This window comes from Diadema antillarum, unplaced genomic scaffold, assembly GCF_040938485.1.
Source record: "Diadema antillarum isolate AM-2024a unplaced genomic scaffold, OU_Dant_1.0 seq00000102_RagTag, whole genome shotgun sequence".
Taxonomy (NCBI): domain Eukaryota; kingdom Metazoa; phylum Echinodermata; class Echinoidea; order Diadematoida; family Diadematidae; genus Diadema; species Diadema antillarum.
This window is the reverse complement of record NW_027271189.1, coordinates 642,870-658,640: the sequence shown is the minus strand read 5'-3', so window position 1 is coordinate 658,640 and position 15,771 is coordinate 642,870. Positions and strand designations below refer to the sequence as shown.

Here is a 15,771-nt window from a genome sequence, read left to right as displayed (position 1 = left end):
CAATATATCACAAAATTCTGTTTCTATCTTTCTCTCATACAAACATGCTACATAATTATGTATGTATATCTATATCTATACATATGACTATATGTATAGTTTTAAGCATAACTTTGCATGATACACCATAAGCAATGTGTGGCTCACTGTGACTGGCATTGCTTCCAGCAATCTATATAGGAAGGCTAATAGTAGATCTGAAACAACCGTTTATAGTGCACAAAATGATGACAAGAAATATGGTATATGATTTATTATGTTTGATTTATGTCAGTATTGTCTGTTTTATAGGGCCCCATTTTTTTTCTCTCTTCTTTCTTTAAAACACACACAAATATGGTACAAATCAAGTAAAAATGACAAGCTATCAGTGTCACTAAACTCTCTCTTATTATCACAATCATTTCAATATCTATTTCTGTCATTGTAATAATTTCCCATCACTACCTACAAGGTATATACCTATAATCCTTGGTATCATAATCAGTAGTACAAGTAGCTTAGGAAATTGCAGCAGTGGTACTGCTCTTTTCTGCGCTTCTTTCATTATCATATATCTTGTAACTCTCTAACTTTACATTAGTAATTCAAAATTACAATTGAACAAAGTGCGCTTTAACTCAAAAGCATTACACATACAAATGTTCATAACAAATGATACAGGCTGAAACACAGATTTTAATGCAACGTAGAGTACTGTGTAAGTAAATCTACTGCCCCATAGAAACAAAATATTGTTATGTACCAGAATGAGGGCAGGCTACACTGACTGGAACTGAATCCAATCTTTCCCTATCACTATCCACGTTTTGTCACCAGCAGTAAACATGACCTTTTTCCCAAGGACAGCTGTCTCCGACCGCCCTGAATGAAATCAATATCATAAGAGTTGTATTGATCCTACTGGCCTGGATTGGGGTATATATTCATGTCTATTTTTTTTTCCAAGGCAGCCCTGGACTTTAACATATAAAGTTATGTGTAAACCATATTCAGTGCTGAAGGAGCATACTGAAGTTTATACATGCAGACCAAAATAAATGCATCTAGGATAAAAAATGATGCACAAACAGTTACTAACACAACAGGATGGGAAGGTTGTGATCTCTTAACACTCTAAACACCACTGCCATCTTACCTATGTACAGAACGTTGCTAATAGCATTTTGAGATGGCAGTCAACAGAGGGTTTATCTGGACTGCACTGCAGCCCCTCTGGTATCAAACTGATCCACAGATTACAATGTTAATTGTTATCATACAAATTGATTTATGTTCTGAAACAACTCTCAAACGTTCTATAGCTCTACTGTTATTCAACAGAAGATGACACATGTCCATAAACTCTCATGAAAATTTTCTATAGCTTTTCACATCTATTGTACACCAGAAGGTGTTGGGATGTTGGTGAGGCTGCATTGATGTGCATTCTTAGGCAACTTTTATCTGCCTGAAAATACCCACAACAAAATAAGCATTTTGCTTTCACTGGCATTTCTGTCTACACATAGCCTGACATATAGACATTTGTAACAACAGACATGATTAGCTTAGTAAAGCATGACTGAAAAACAGTCATACATGTCAGATGGATGCATTGTAAAGATAACAGATGAAATGATACACAAATACATTTCTTTCATCCTTTATGAATGAATTAAATATATCTCTATGAAATGGTTTGTGAATGCCACTCAACTCTGATATAATAGTCTCACTGATTACTTTTCTGATGTAATTTTCCCCTTTTCTACAGATCCGTATCAAAGAACGAAAGAAACAATCATGAACTTCAGATCAATAACTGTAACTCTTCAGCTGTCCTTGTACTGACAGACTTCAAACTGATTGCAGATTCCTCATGATAATACTACACATGGGACTATGGATTAACTTTGCTCTGAAACTGACAGATACTTCCCTCTGATGTTCATTCTACTGTACACAATGAATGGTATGTGTTGAGAGCCATACCCAAAGATATCTGCACAATAAAAACATGATTTCAGTTCATTTATGGGTCTGTCTAAAATGCATCCATGCATGGTAGATTTAACGTCTCTGAATCCAATATCATTTGTTGTTACGTCTTTCGGACCGATGCACAATAAGGCCAGATACAGCCTTCTCACATTGCATGCCATGTGTGCCGAGTTTATTGCACCACTGCAAATCAGAGGTAGGTCTAGTACAGTACTGTAATGTTGAGAATGGGGCATGGAAAGGGGGAAACTTCGCCAATTTGAAAGCATAGCAAGGATTTTACTTTGTGGGCTAGTATACCATAGTTTGTGGAAACCATGTAATAATAATGAACTTTTATTGCATAATCACCTAATCATTTAAAGCCATTACTAGTCTGTCTGTGTCACATACTTGAATATCCTATCACATAGAGAGAGAGAGAGAGAGAGAAAGAGAGAGCAGTCTTGGGAAGGGGATGATATTGTATGTATTTGGTAATATGAATATCAAATCACTGGAGACCACAAATGATCTGAATGATTGAGACTAGGCAGTAAATTCGAATTCAATTAAAAAGTTGAATTCTGTTTAATTGCTTTCTCGTATTCCACGTAGCAATGCCAATTCTCATAACTCTGAGTGGCTGTTGCTATGGCAATGCAAAATAATGCTGGCATCATTGAGCACTGAGAAGCAAAAAAAAATGAATAAAATGATAGTAGTAACAGAATAGCAAACTGAAACAGCAACAAACTTTAACCACCTTTTGATTAAAGAGGAACAGCATCGAGACAGACGTGAACGAGGCTGATTTTAGCTCCCCCATCCCTGGATTGGTGGTTATATATAGACTCAAGCTCAAGAATAGAAGCATCCTTTAATCTTTTCTTCGTGCATGATTCCTTATCAGCCTTGCTCATCATGCCTTCCAATGCCATCCTCTTACCCCTCATACATTTATCTCCCAAAATCATCATTACCACTCATGTATGTTACGTGTTGGTTGATTAGACCAAGTTAATATCTTCAGCTATGACGAAAAGAGATAAGAAACAAGCTAACATGCTCATCACTATGACAAAATGTACATATCGTGGTATGTCTGACGTTTACATCATTTTTTGGGGGGGGAGGGGGAAGAAATTCATAAATGCCACATGATTTTTTTTTTTGTATGGCAATGAACAGAAAATGTATCAGAAAAGAGATGCAAGTAAAGAGACACTGTGTGCCAAAAGTAACAGATATATGATAAAATTCATGCACCATCAATAAATGATGACTATCAAAGATGTCATCAAGATGTGAAACATAACGATAGCTGCTACCGATCGTACTAATATGTCACTGGCACAATATTCCTCACATAATATTGTTAGACTTTGCTAATATGTTCCCACAATATCTATTGTAAAGCTACAAATGCATTAGCTTCCATTCATTCAATTCTTTACTCGGGGAAAAAGAATTTACCTGTATACATTTACTGAAGCAACATCAGTGAGACATTCGATATGGCTAGTAAAGTTATTAAATTATACTTAATTCAATAACATTTAATTCAATGAAGAAGGCAAGCCTGTCACAGATCAGAGCAAATTGATTGAATGAACCAGGGAGGTGGAAGAGCACTTCTCCTACAGACGCGTGTTCTACCACTCCAAGTGAGATGATATACAAGGAGGAGACTATGAGCATCACATACACATGAGATGGGTTGCCAGGCAACACTCTTGTGATACATGGTAGTTCATGATACTGGAGCCAGAGTTTCCTGTCAGTACAATTACATGCCATGCGTGACTCATTTCAGAGTAAAGCACTCCCCCCCCCCTGCGTTCTTTCTATCCATCTCTTTCTCCATCTTTTTATCCACTTAAAATCCATACACATAGATAGATAGATCATAGATAGATAGATGGAGGGGGCGTGGTATACATGTTTATCAATATGCACACAAAGGCACATATTATACAAATTTGTATGTGTGTGTTATGATAGAATGTAAAAAAGGTGAAATGAATTTAAGATACTGTAAAACATGATATATTCGCGGCATGAATTTTTCGCGAATTGGAACCAACAGCCTTTTTCGTGGCATGAAATTTTCGCGAAGTGCCACTGGCGTTCAATGCGTATAGTGTAAACAAGGACTTTCGCGTGCATTTTAATTTCGCGAATCTTGGCGCTAGCGAAATTCGTGAAATCAAAGTGCACGCAAAAATTCCTCGTTTTACAGTATCCTTCTCCACAGATAAAATGCTATCAAATAGCATGAGATAAACTAGCTGATTTCCAGTCATGCAGCAACATATGCCAGAGCACACTGAATAGAGAGTAGGCCTACAGGTATAAATGCTCTTTTGTTTGTCTTCCCTGTTCATATCATAAAGTAATAGTGTCAAAACTGTTACATGAAATTAATAGAAACAATTCATGTATAAGCCTTGAAACACTTTTTACAAGATATTAACAAATTTACAAATATGCAAAAATAATATCCTTTGCTGAAGTTGAACACAATAACACCAGTTTTGTTCCCTAACAATCTCAGATTCAAATGACTGTCCTTTTATCATGTCAACATGTCTTTGTAGATTGGTGCTTTTATCGCTTTCAAGCCATTTTCTTTCTATATTCTCCTTTTTTTTTTATGATAAGACAATCTTATTCCAACGCATGATTCAAGACACAATACTTTGTTCTCAAATGCTAATATCAGTGACAATTCTAATTTCTATCTTTCTGTATTTTGTTATAACATTATGCCTTAAATAATAAATTCAATGATTCCCTTCTCGCTATATATCACAATCATTTGTCATATCAAAAGGGACAATATTCTGAAAATGTTGAAACAGGAGAAAAAACACAAGAGACACAAAAATGCATCTATATACAGAAGTGACAGTATGAATGAAGTTAGAGAGACAATTAAATCATATAACAAAATGACAACAATGCAATATGTGTGTGTTTGTATATATATATATATATATATATACAATATATGATATATCCATTACTGATTATCAAAACAAAAACTATGTTGGTGTAGTGTGACATTGATGTATACTGTTTGATGAACTGTGTGTATGTTATACGACAGGTAATCTGGCATGGTGACAGACAAAATTGATATGGTCGTACACAGCTCTGATAATACCCAAATAGCAACCCCTTTGATGCTATATATACTGGGAGGGAAGAGCTAAGTGTTTCAATGGAGGGAGAGTCATCAATTATTTATAAACACTTAGCAAGGTAATACTGGGTTCTCCTGGGGCATAGACAATTGATGTGCTTCCTCCCCTTGACACTTTGCTGTCATTATAATTTGACAAACTTTCAGAGAGCAACTTATCTTTTTTCATATGATTTTTTTTTTATTCCCCCCCCCCCTTTTCATTCGTTCATGTGACTTGAAATGATTCACAGCACAGCTGTGTATGTTGGCACCCATGATTCAGCACATAATATGGCTGTATGTAAAGCAGTGAGAGTCTACTAGCAATAAAGGACTACGCCCACCCTCCTTTCTATGTGCACGGCCGCACATTAAGTCCAGGTTACATTCACTTGCAGCATCTGCTCTGACTCATTTCTCTCACTACGAGGAAAAGAAACCCATCAGTCTCTTCTCTCCCCTCCCCCCCCCCCCAATGCTAAATCAAACTTTCTTTAGTCTTCATGAATGCATTTAATTGCCCAAATAATTTCAATAAAAGTAGATTGTTAGTACTAAAAACAGGCTCTGCTCTACTGGAGCAGAATTTAGACTAACCGATTATTTGCTCAGTGGTCTCCTTGGTCCCTTACCTTCGCTCAGTGCAGGATGAAATTGATTTGGAAAACTCAACCACCTATTCACATGCTGTGTCAACATCATGTGCATTCTGAGCTGCCTTGAGAACACACAGAAAGCTAATCTATCATTGATAGACTGTGATTAGCTGATGACTATATCAATAAAATACTGACTTCTCTAGGAATTGCTGAATACTTCTGTGTAGGTGACATTCAATGTTGATTTTTTTTTAAATGTTTGTTAACCCAACCTGTTCTACCACCTCCTATACTACACAAAATGTTTGTGTGATTTCATAGCAGAGGCTCAGAGACAGTTTCTAAGCTTGTATACATGTGTGTACATAGACCTAGAACATTAAAGGACAAGTTTACCTTCATAAACATAAGGATTGAGAAAATGCAGCAATATTAGTAGAACAAATCAGTGAAAGTTTGAGGAAAATTGGAAAATTGATGCAAAAGTTATGAATTTTTAAAATTTTTGTGTTGGAACTGCTGGACAAGGAGACTAATACAGCTTGTGATGTCATATGAGTACAATAGTATAAAGAAAATGTAAAGAAAATTCAACATATTTTCATTTTTTTCGCATAACCACAGAGCATTTAACTTGCCTCTTTCTAAAGGTAGGGGGAATAATATTACCCATGACATATGTCGGTAACGAGTTAAGGGAATGTGTACTTTTTTCAAAAGATGAGATTTTGTCAAATTCTCTTTATATTTTCCTTATATTGTTGTACGCATCTGACATCGTACACTGCAGTAGTCTTCTCATCCAGCGGTTACTGCACAAAAACTTCAAAAATTCATAACTTTTGAACGGATTGTCCGATTTTCCTCAAACTTTCAATGATGTGTTCTACTAATATTGCTACATTTTACCAATCCTTCTATTTATGAAGGTGAACTTGTCCTTTAAACTGCACACAGCACATGAGCGAAACACGAGTGAAGCTGCACATTTGATGTGTACTCACAATCGTGTACATAAATTGCTACAGAGGTATTGGTTCTATTATACACAACAGTAAACCACTCTCTGTTCACTGTGTAAGTCTTCCAACATTTACACAAGTGAAAAATGATGAAAATGTAATTTATGTAGTGCCCTATATTACACCTAACAGTAAAATGGCACTGTGAATATATAGCACTAATATCAAGTCTATTACAGACTGAAGTCCCAAATATTCTAGAAAATCAATCACTACAGTAGTTTCAATCAAATAAAGGTTATCAGTTCTAATGGAGCAACATACCAGTATGGTGCAAACGGTGAATATTCTATGAAAAAATGGTTATGCATCATAAATCTTCACAACTTTTGAATTCCTTGCTGACTCATCTACCGAAGATCAGACGGCCAAACAGTAGTGCGTGAGGATCAGTCCGCGCTCTCAAAACTTGTTTCTAGAATTTATTATGCATGCACAGTCAGATGATTTAAGCGCTGGATGAAGGGGCCTGCATCGCATTGAAAACCTGGATTAAGGAGTTAGGGTTCATGGCCCTGCACTGACTGCAGCCTGGGAGGGTGCCTAGTACCTCCTTGATGCACCCCCGTAGCAGCCTCATTCTTAAGCTGTCACACACAATGTATGGGTAATTGCATCTCTCCTAACTATGACCCCCCCCCCCCCCAAGAAGCAGAAGAAAATGAAGAAAAAAAAACCTCCATCATCCATCCCTGCTGGGGAAAAAAAAAGTCATTTGAGGTTTAAAGGATACAGCGGTGAGCCTATGCAGTGTAGGGTGCGTGAGCCTCACAAACACTACATTAGCCTGCATTATTAATACTTTCAAACTAATTTGGACAAGAGCGAGAGGACAAGGTATCAGCTAAGATGCCGTTTGGAACTAGGCTTTTCATCACAACACTCTTCTCAATTCTCTATTGTTAATTTTACGAGGGTTAGAAGATGATAGAGATACTTGAGAAATAAAGTTTAACTATGACCTTAATGATATAATCAAGAGTAAATCTATCGAGCCTTTTTTTTTTATTTCAGTTACCCTGATGGCACTGAAAAAGTCACGTTCTAGACCTGTGATTATGTCACAACACACCTGAGCCCCATTATTCCACTATAAAAGACAGCTCTATGTATTGAAGGATGAGACATGGCCAGAAATAACTCCTGTATGGTTGACATGGCCTTCATTATTCTCTCACTGTCACATGTTTCAACATGAACACACACCTCTTCTCTCATATGGGAACGTATCAAGCATGACAGTAGCTAAAAAAAAAATTAAAAAAAATAAGAAAAACAAAATCTGGGTACAAGCTATCATACATGGCATTGGTCTTGCTCAAACAATAAAACCGTATCCGGGCAATTACCCCCAGAGGGCAATTACCCCCCCAGCTAAATACTTGGTTCGTGGTATAAAGGTTAGAGTAAAGATTAGGGTTAGGGTTAGGTTTAGGTTAGGAGTTTGGGTTGAGGTTAGGACTAGGTTCAGGATTAGGATTAGGATTAGGATTAGGGCCAGGGGAAGGGTCCAGGTAATTGCCCAGGGGGTAATTGCCCAGGGGGTAATTGCCCAATAAAACATACATACCAATTATTTCATATGCTTTTAACCATCAGACAGATTCTTGTAAAGGATGCATGTGTTTGATGCAGCAGCAAGAAATGATTCGGAGATTCCATCCCCTGGCATCTCTCAAATGGGATATTCTCCCACCTCAACCTTCCAGCAAACTGGAGGCTCTGATGGTGCAAAATGTGCACAACATTTTATGCACTTAGAACACATCATGAGCTAAAAGCGTGACGTCCCTTGCAACAGAGTCCAGCTCCAAACTTATTTAGAGTATGCTCTCTAGTGATATCTTAGCCTTATTTCGGAACATAAAGGACAAATCTTAAGTTGAGCAGGAGAAAGCTACAGTCTACGCAGAAGGAAATACATCAAGGGGGACAAAAGCTACATTTTAAGCGGGAGAAAATACATCTTAAGCAGAAGGTACACAGCTGGGGCGGGAGAAATTGAAACTCAAGCGAGAGTTGGGAGATTTGGGCCTCAAAGTGGAAGCGACAGAGCCTCTGAATGATAACAAACTACTGTACATGTCAAGTATTTTGCAAGGTTTTTATTTTCGCAAATTTCGCGAGTCAGGTGCTATTCGTGAATTCAATCACATGCAAAACTATTAACTCTAATCTCAACATGAATATGACATGCACGCAAACATTTCTCGGTTCAGAACTGTGCTCCACAATCGCAAATTTAACCCCTTGCGAAATTGTCGGGAAGTTCCGATTCGCAAAAAAAAAAAATTTAATTGTTTTAAATTCACTTACAGAGCATCACTTTGTGTTGACAATGATTTACATCATGTGTTGAAAAATGTGTTTCCTTCATGCATTTTCTGCCCATGACAGAAAATCTTTAAGTAGTGTCATTAGATTCCTTCATACAAAAAGCATGACATGACACCCTGACCAACGGACTACAAGGCATGACAAGCGACAACCACATTGTGTGGTAAAATGGAGGCAACTGATGAGATATTACTTACATCTACTCAACTGAGATGAATCTAGCTCCATGAAGAAGGCAGCCATAGACTGCATCGTCTCCCAAACCCGGTAGAAAGACATCTTGCCTCCTCCTCCTCCTCCTCCACTGTTTGCAAACCACTTTCACTGACTCTGCACCCCTAGGCGGAATCTCAATCACTGTAGACCGGAAGGCGGAGGTGTTACATCCACTTAAAATCCACTCAGCCACGGGGTATCAGCTAAATACAACAACCTCCTCAGAATCTCTCATAGAGTGCTACCGGATTTGTATCATCATTCAAACCGTTTCAAATTCATGATGAAGAAATAGACCGCGAGGAAAGCAGAGTTTTTGTATCTACGAGATGACAGATGCTCCTCGAAGATTGTCAGCTGGAATTCTTTTACAGCTGGCTAAGCATGCTGACAGGGTTCCAAATTAATATTAGAGTACTGGAAGTCAGGCAATACTACAGATGGCCTGGTAGAGATGCTGGTATGCTGGTGAAAAATGATTACTCTGCTCCAGCTCACAATATATGGAGTGTGATGGAATTAATTAAGTGTGATCTCTGAATGAAACACTTCACTTTGTACCACTTTGCACACAGAGAAGAGGTTCATGCGCATGTAGATGAGATGAATGAACATGAATGACTCTGCTTGACGGACAAGTCAGACAGCAAAAGGAATGTTCATTAGTGACTTCTGTGGCCGGCATACTCCTTTCCTTGATGAACAAATGTACAGAACACATTCACGAAGTAGTGGCATGAATGTGTCATAATAATCACACCTGTGTTAAACAAATGAGCTAGTACTGATGTCCTTTCCTGCACGGAAGCAGATATTATTCCCATTAAAATGTGTGTTTGTGTGAGAGAGAGAGATGTTCTGTTCCAAGTTTTGTGCCAAGAACACATTCTCTTCTTCTGTTCTGATGATCTCCCAACTCACAGAAGGCAATTCTCGGAGAGTTTTGTGCATTCTGTCATCACAAACGAGTATCTACGTCGCTCAAGGTGGCACGTACTGATGTCTGTCAATGGTGATATTCCGACATGTACTCTGTCACGCAACTCGGTCCAACAACTGCAATTATCTTGTAATGGAAAAAAAAAAAATCTCCTTGAACATGTGACTAATGTCCTGTAAGATTCCTGGAATTCATAATCTCTGCTGTGACTGCGACAACATGAGACAAGTACAAGGAATCTCCTGGCTATATGGGAGATGGCAAAATTCACGAAGGTCAGCCACAGGGCAAGGAAGGGTCAAAGAGGGGGTGTTTATGCCTTCTTAATGTCCTGCCGTTGGGACGTCACAAAGTCTTGGATCAGTGCAATCGAAGGCAGAAGCGAAGTCGCCGAGCTCCCTGTGCACCAAGTCCAAAGAGTCCCTTGGCCAAAGAGTCATCCCTCGCTAATCCTCAGGAGTCAACACCCAAGATTATTTCCACTTCTGTTGTCCGGGAGGCTAAGATCCCTATCAAACAGGACACGCATTGAATCATTGGGATAAAGCACACACAATGTCCTCTCAAACATGACTTGTCTAAATACTGCAGACATTCACTGCCTTCGCAACTCATAGCAGCTGTTGCAGTTGCCAGATGCAAGTGTTTTTTTCTTAAAGGTTCTACCCAAAGAAGTCACTTCTCAACTTCAAACTCCGATCAAGTAATGAACATTAACATATTGTCACATAGATTTTAGAATAACGAAGTAACTGCAGAGGGTAAGGCAGATTCCAATTCAATATCCTCTTCCAAGACCATCTCAAGTTATTGTAAGATTTCGGAGCACATTTATAACCAAGAATGAGCATTTCCAAGTTGACAGGAAAGGCAATAGGGTTCTTGGCGCCCTCTTTGGGTGACGTAAACACAAGTTGTTGTCAGGAAGACCTCCTCTTATGATGATGGTAGTCACATACATGGAGCATCCCGGTGGCTGTGAGGTGATGCCAGCCTCCACTAATCTTTAAATAGGTCTCCCTGCTGAGCTGGATGCTTGTCTACTTCTAGAACACATCACAAACCATTGATCAAGAAACCATCTTCCACAGCACTTTCCAGACGTCAAGAACGTAATGAATTACCATCACCCAATACCACATCCATCACTTCAAATTTTACATCCAGTCGAATGATGAACATCAAGATATTCCTGGCTGTTACTCTACCGGTGTGTGTCACACGTAGAACTCATCAAGAAGACGTATGACCGTGGAGTTCAATCGACACGCTTACTTGTCAGAGGACAAGACTTTCCGGTTAATGCTTCCTTCCCCACATGTGGTTCTCGCATCGTTCCGAGGGGAAATGGGAGGGGGTGAGGAGGGGAAGATATCAATTAACATTTTCTTTCTCTTGCTCTCCCGTCGCTTGAACAACAATTGGAAACACAGAGTACGACAATGCCCCCCGATGACATCGCCACTTCTAACCCCCGTACATGTGGCTGTCCGGTGGAGAGCTAATCTGTCGTCGCCAGCTGTCGACGGGAGAAACAATCCTCACTCCGCTGCTTCTGTTGGTTAACGGTGGATTCCAGCAGAACGAAGGCACTGGTGTGAAATGAGTAATTGATTCGAGTAGGGCATCGCTCGCTTTACCAGGAGTGCGTGTTAGGTATTTATAGAGGTCGAGGAGGTGCGACACCAATAGCATTGGAATATCCACATAATACATGGCCTTGGTAATCTATGCTACTAATCTGAACGATACAACTGTTGATAACACTTTTTGATTATCAAAGTACAACTGTTGGCGCTGTGTCATCGACGGTGAACAAATTGATGAGGCTTGCCCCAGATCCCTCCTATCCCTCTCTCACATTTTGTTCCTCGGTGATACATATTTGGCAATTTTATCATCTGCTTCCAGATTTAATTTATCTTGCAAATTAGTGCCTCCATCAGTGTGTGCGTGTGTGTGTGTGTGTGTGTGTGTGTGTGAGAGAGAGAGAAAGGAAGAGAAAGAGACTATGACACACATGGACAGACTCACAAACAGACATACAGAGATAAACAACACAAAGCCTACTGAAATACTTGGATTAGATATAAGAGTATGGTTTTGTCTTGGGGGGGGGGGGACATTAGAATAGGCTGCCTGAGTTGCAGTCATTGTAACTAGACTTGAGACTGATATACTGTGATTTGGGGCATAGTATAGGAAAATATAAATGATCATATGTTACCAATAAAAGATGAGGGTCAGTCAGTATATGTTTTGCAAGCATAAGGTCCTTGGAAAGAGTTGAACAAAAAAACAGGCAGACAATACGACATTTCATGGCCCGTCATTCATATATTTGATGTCTGCACTAGCATAGGATAGATGGAACAGATGCAATGATGTCACATGTGCAACCAGGCTCATTTTGGAGAGGACCACACTGGGCTAACAGTAACCTGGCTACACATGGGAATACCATGGACCTACATAGGTCCATGGGAATACGCACCTAGTGAACTTTTGGCAGCACATGAAACTACTGCAAGCCTAAAACTAACATAGGTCAGTCAATTTCTTTCATTTTGCCTTTTGTGGTTTGGAAATTGATTCTATGGCTTTTAAAGTAAGATTCATCCTCCTACACCATGCGCAACATTCAGGACTAAATATATTTCATGAGGCACCAGAGTGGCGATTGGTGCATTTTATTTTCACACAATGATGGATCCATCGTCATAGTAGAGAACTAGTCTGTGGACTCCCTACAGCAAGATGTCATCTAACTGCAAGAACAGTGCTACTACTTGATGAACTTGGGTAGTTACATCCTTCTCCTTCTGAACTGACAGTATCACATTTCATCTGGCTCGGTAACACATCTTGTGCTCGAAGTCTTGTTTTCATGATGAAAAGCTCTTGCCTTGCCTCCAAGTGACTGCATAAAGAATGTTGTGGCATCAAAAGGGATTTTTAAATCATGTGATCCATCAAATGTCACTTTCCTATTTTTGCATTCTTAGCCTCAAGGCCACAGAAAAAGGAAACCAAAAAAACACAAAAAACAGCCATATGTCATCTTCTCTGTGCTAGCTAGGTAACAACCCCCACACATACCTGACATTCACATGAATCTTGCAGTTTTCTATGTATGAGGGTGTCAATGGTCCAAAGTAGAAATCACAAGAAACTCACTTGCACAGCATCCCTTACAGGGAAAAGTTAATGAGCTGAAAACTGAGCTCTTGCACAGAGTACAAAAATTTAGCAGAATGAGTGCAGCACTAAACCATGAAGCATGAAAAAGCAGAAAAGGTGCTTCAAGATTTTTCATACTTTGATACTATGCTCAAATTCCCTTGACTTATTACTGACATAAATGTTAAAGGTAATATCATTCTTCTGCTTTCTGAAAAAGGTATGTACACGTTTGTAGGTCAAGTGCTCTTTCATTATGCTAGAAAATGAAAAATTAAAGATCATTGGTTGAGAAAGATAAGCCACTTTCTTTTAGATATGGTATTAATGTCCTTATCTTTCTCAACCAACATATGTTGAATTTTCTTTATTTAAAAAAGAATAGTTTAGTTCTCCGTATAATTAAAATTTGTATTTTTTTCCATGGGGATTTCAAGAAGCTCACAAATGTGCTATTTTTGTCATGCTCTGAATACAGCTGTGCATGTACATGCATAAGTTGCAGTTATGTCAGACAAGCCTTCTTGTATCAAACAATCATTGGAAAGAAATGCATAGAAGTTATGAATAGCTGAACTTTTATCAAAACTAATACATTTATATGCATGAATTCTAGTCAACTACTTATGAATATTCATTCATGAGTCACGGGTTGGCCAATGAGCTAGGTGCTACTCAAGCCGGCTACGATAATTAAGCTACCCGAGCCTATCCTATATACTGCCATTTTCTGTGCACACACAGATCGAGCCTCAAAGCTTCATCCATGTGATACTGGATGACACGGTCGGTGGTGGCATCCTCTTGTTGACACTGATGCCTAAGACGTCATCGTCACGGTAACGTGTGAACCATCTGTCGCCACCCCCAGAGGACTTTCTCAGAACTCTGCGGAGAAAGTCTGTTCCTACACATCACTTTTATTAATGTTCACTTTCCTCAAAATTACACAAAAAAATCCATATCACTGTAAGTATAGTCTACTGCAGTGTCTCGTATCAGTACAAGGTACAGCTTGTACATACATACAATGTAGTTTCTCACAGCTTCACTTTCAAGATTTTCATTGTCTTTCATTGTTTGAGAAGTGTACAGCCACTTATGCATTATTTTCACTTCTTCATGAATCAAGCAAGTTCAATCATGCACACAAAATAAAACAAAAATTTCAGATTTGCTCATATGACTCCTCCAATAGATGACCGCTTTTCTGTCTGACAAAAGATTAAAAAAGAAACTGTGAATTTACACCCCAAATACGATTTAACTTTACCGAAAGATATGTTTTCCACATCCACATAGAGTCAGGACATGAGTTAAACAAGAAATAATCTCTCTCGCTCCACCCCTTCATCACACGAGCTTTGTTGATAATATCTGATGTGATCATAAAACTCACAACCATGAGGTTCACTTACCATGAAGTCTGCAACATCTGTCTGTTCCACTACAGATTTCAATAAACTGCAATAATGAACAGATGTCAGTTCAGACATAGCCCTTTCTATTAAAAAACACAAAACATTTTTTTTTTTTTTTTGGGGGGGGGGCATGTGTATGTTTGTTTGTTCATGTTTTTTTTTTTTGGGGGGTTCATTTATTGTATATGCTGAATATTTCACAAGGTTTTTATTTTGGAAATTTCACAAGTCAGGTGCTTTTGGCAAATTTATAAACACAAAAACTATGAACTCTGGTGCCGATATGAAAGTGACATGCACACATTGTACATTTCTCCATTCAGAACTGTACGTGTACTTCACAATCATGAATTTAACCACTCGCGAAATTGTTGGGAAGTCCCGATTTGCAAAAAAAAAGAATTAGACTTGGTAAATATATTATGGTGCATACAGTATCTTCCACTTATACACAAAATGGCAAGATATTCTTCTGTGGGATGGCCATAATACATTTGTACATCATACTGTAAAAGCGGAAATTTTCGCGGTGTTGAAATTTTTGCGCATTTCGCGCAACCAGGAACTAACGCGGAAATAAGAGCACGCAAATATTTTTGCTTGCCATATGTTCCTGTACATTGTGTCTTGATTTCGCGGAATTAAAAACATGTGAAACTCTTCTTACCCGTCCAAGCGCGAAAAATTAGTCGCGCGAAAATATCCACTTTTACAGTAGTCTATCATTTCATTCATAACAAAACCTTCAATGGTATGTTTAACCCATCGATTCTATGAAACAGGTGCATCATGTATTGATATTGTGCAGTATCTCAATGCTACAAAGAGAAAGAGTTGTTATGAAGCTATGAATCAGTGCATTCAAGTATACAGCTTGATGTCCTGCTTTCTAAGTAGCTGTATA

The 15,771-nt window shown here is 38.6% G+C and overlaps 1 protein-coding gene across 1 annotated transcript in view; it reads right to left on the bottom strand.

The window, feature by feature from the left end:
- LOC139726858 (guanine nucleotide exchange factor DBS-like) overlaps positions 1-15,771 on the bottom strand; it is a 198,950-nt gene that overhangs the window by 113,908 nt on the left and 69,271 nt on the right. The window lies entirely within an intron of this gene.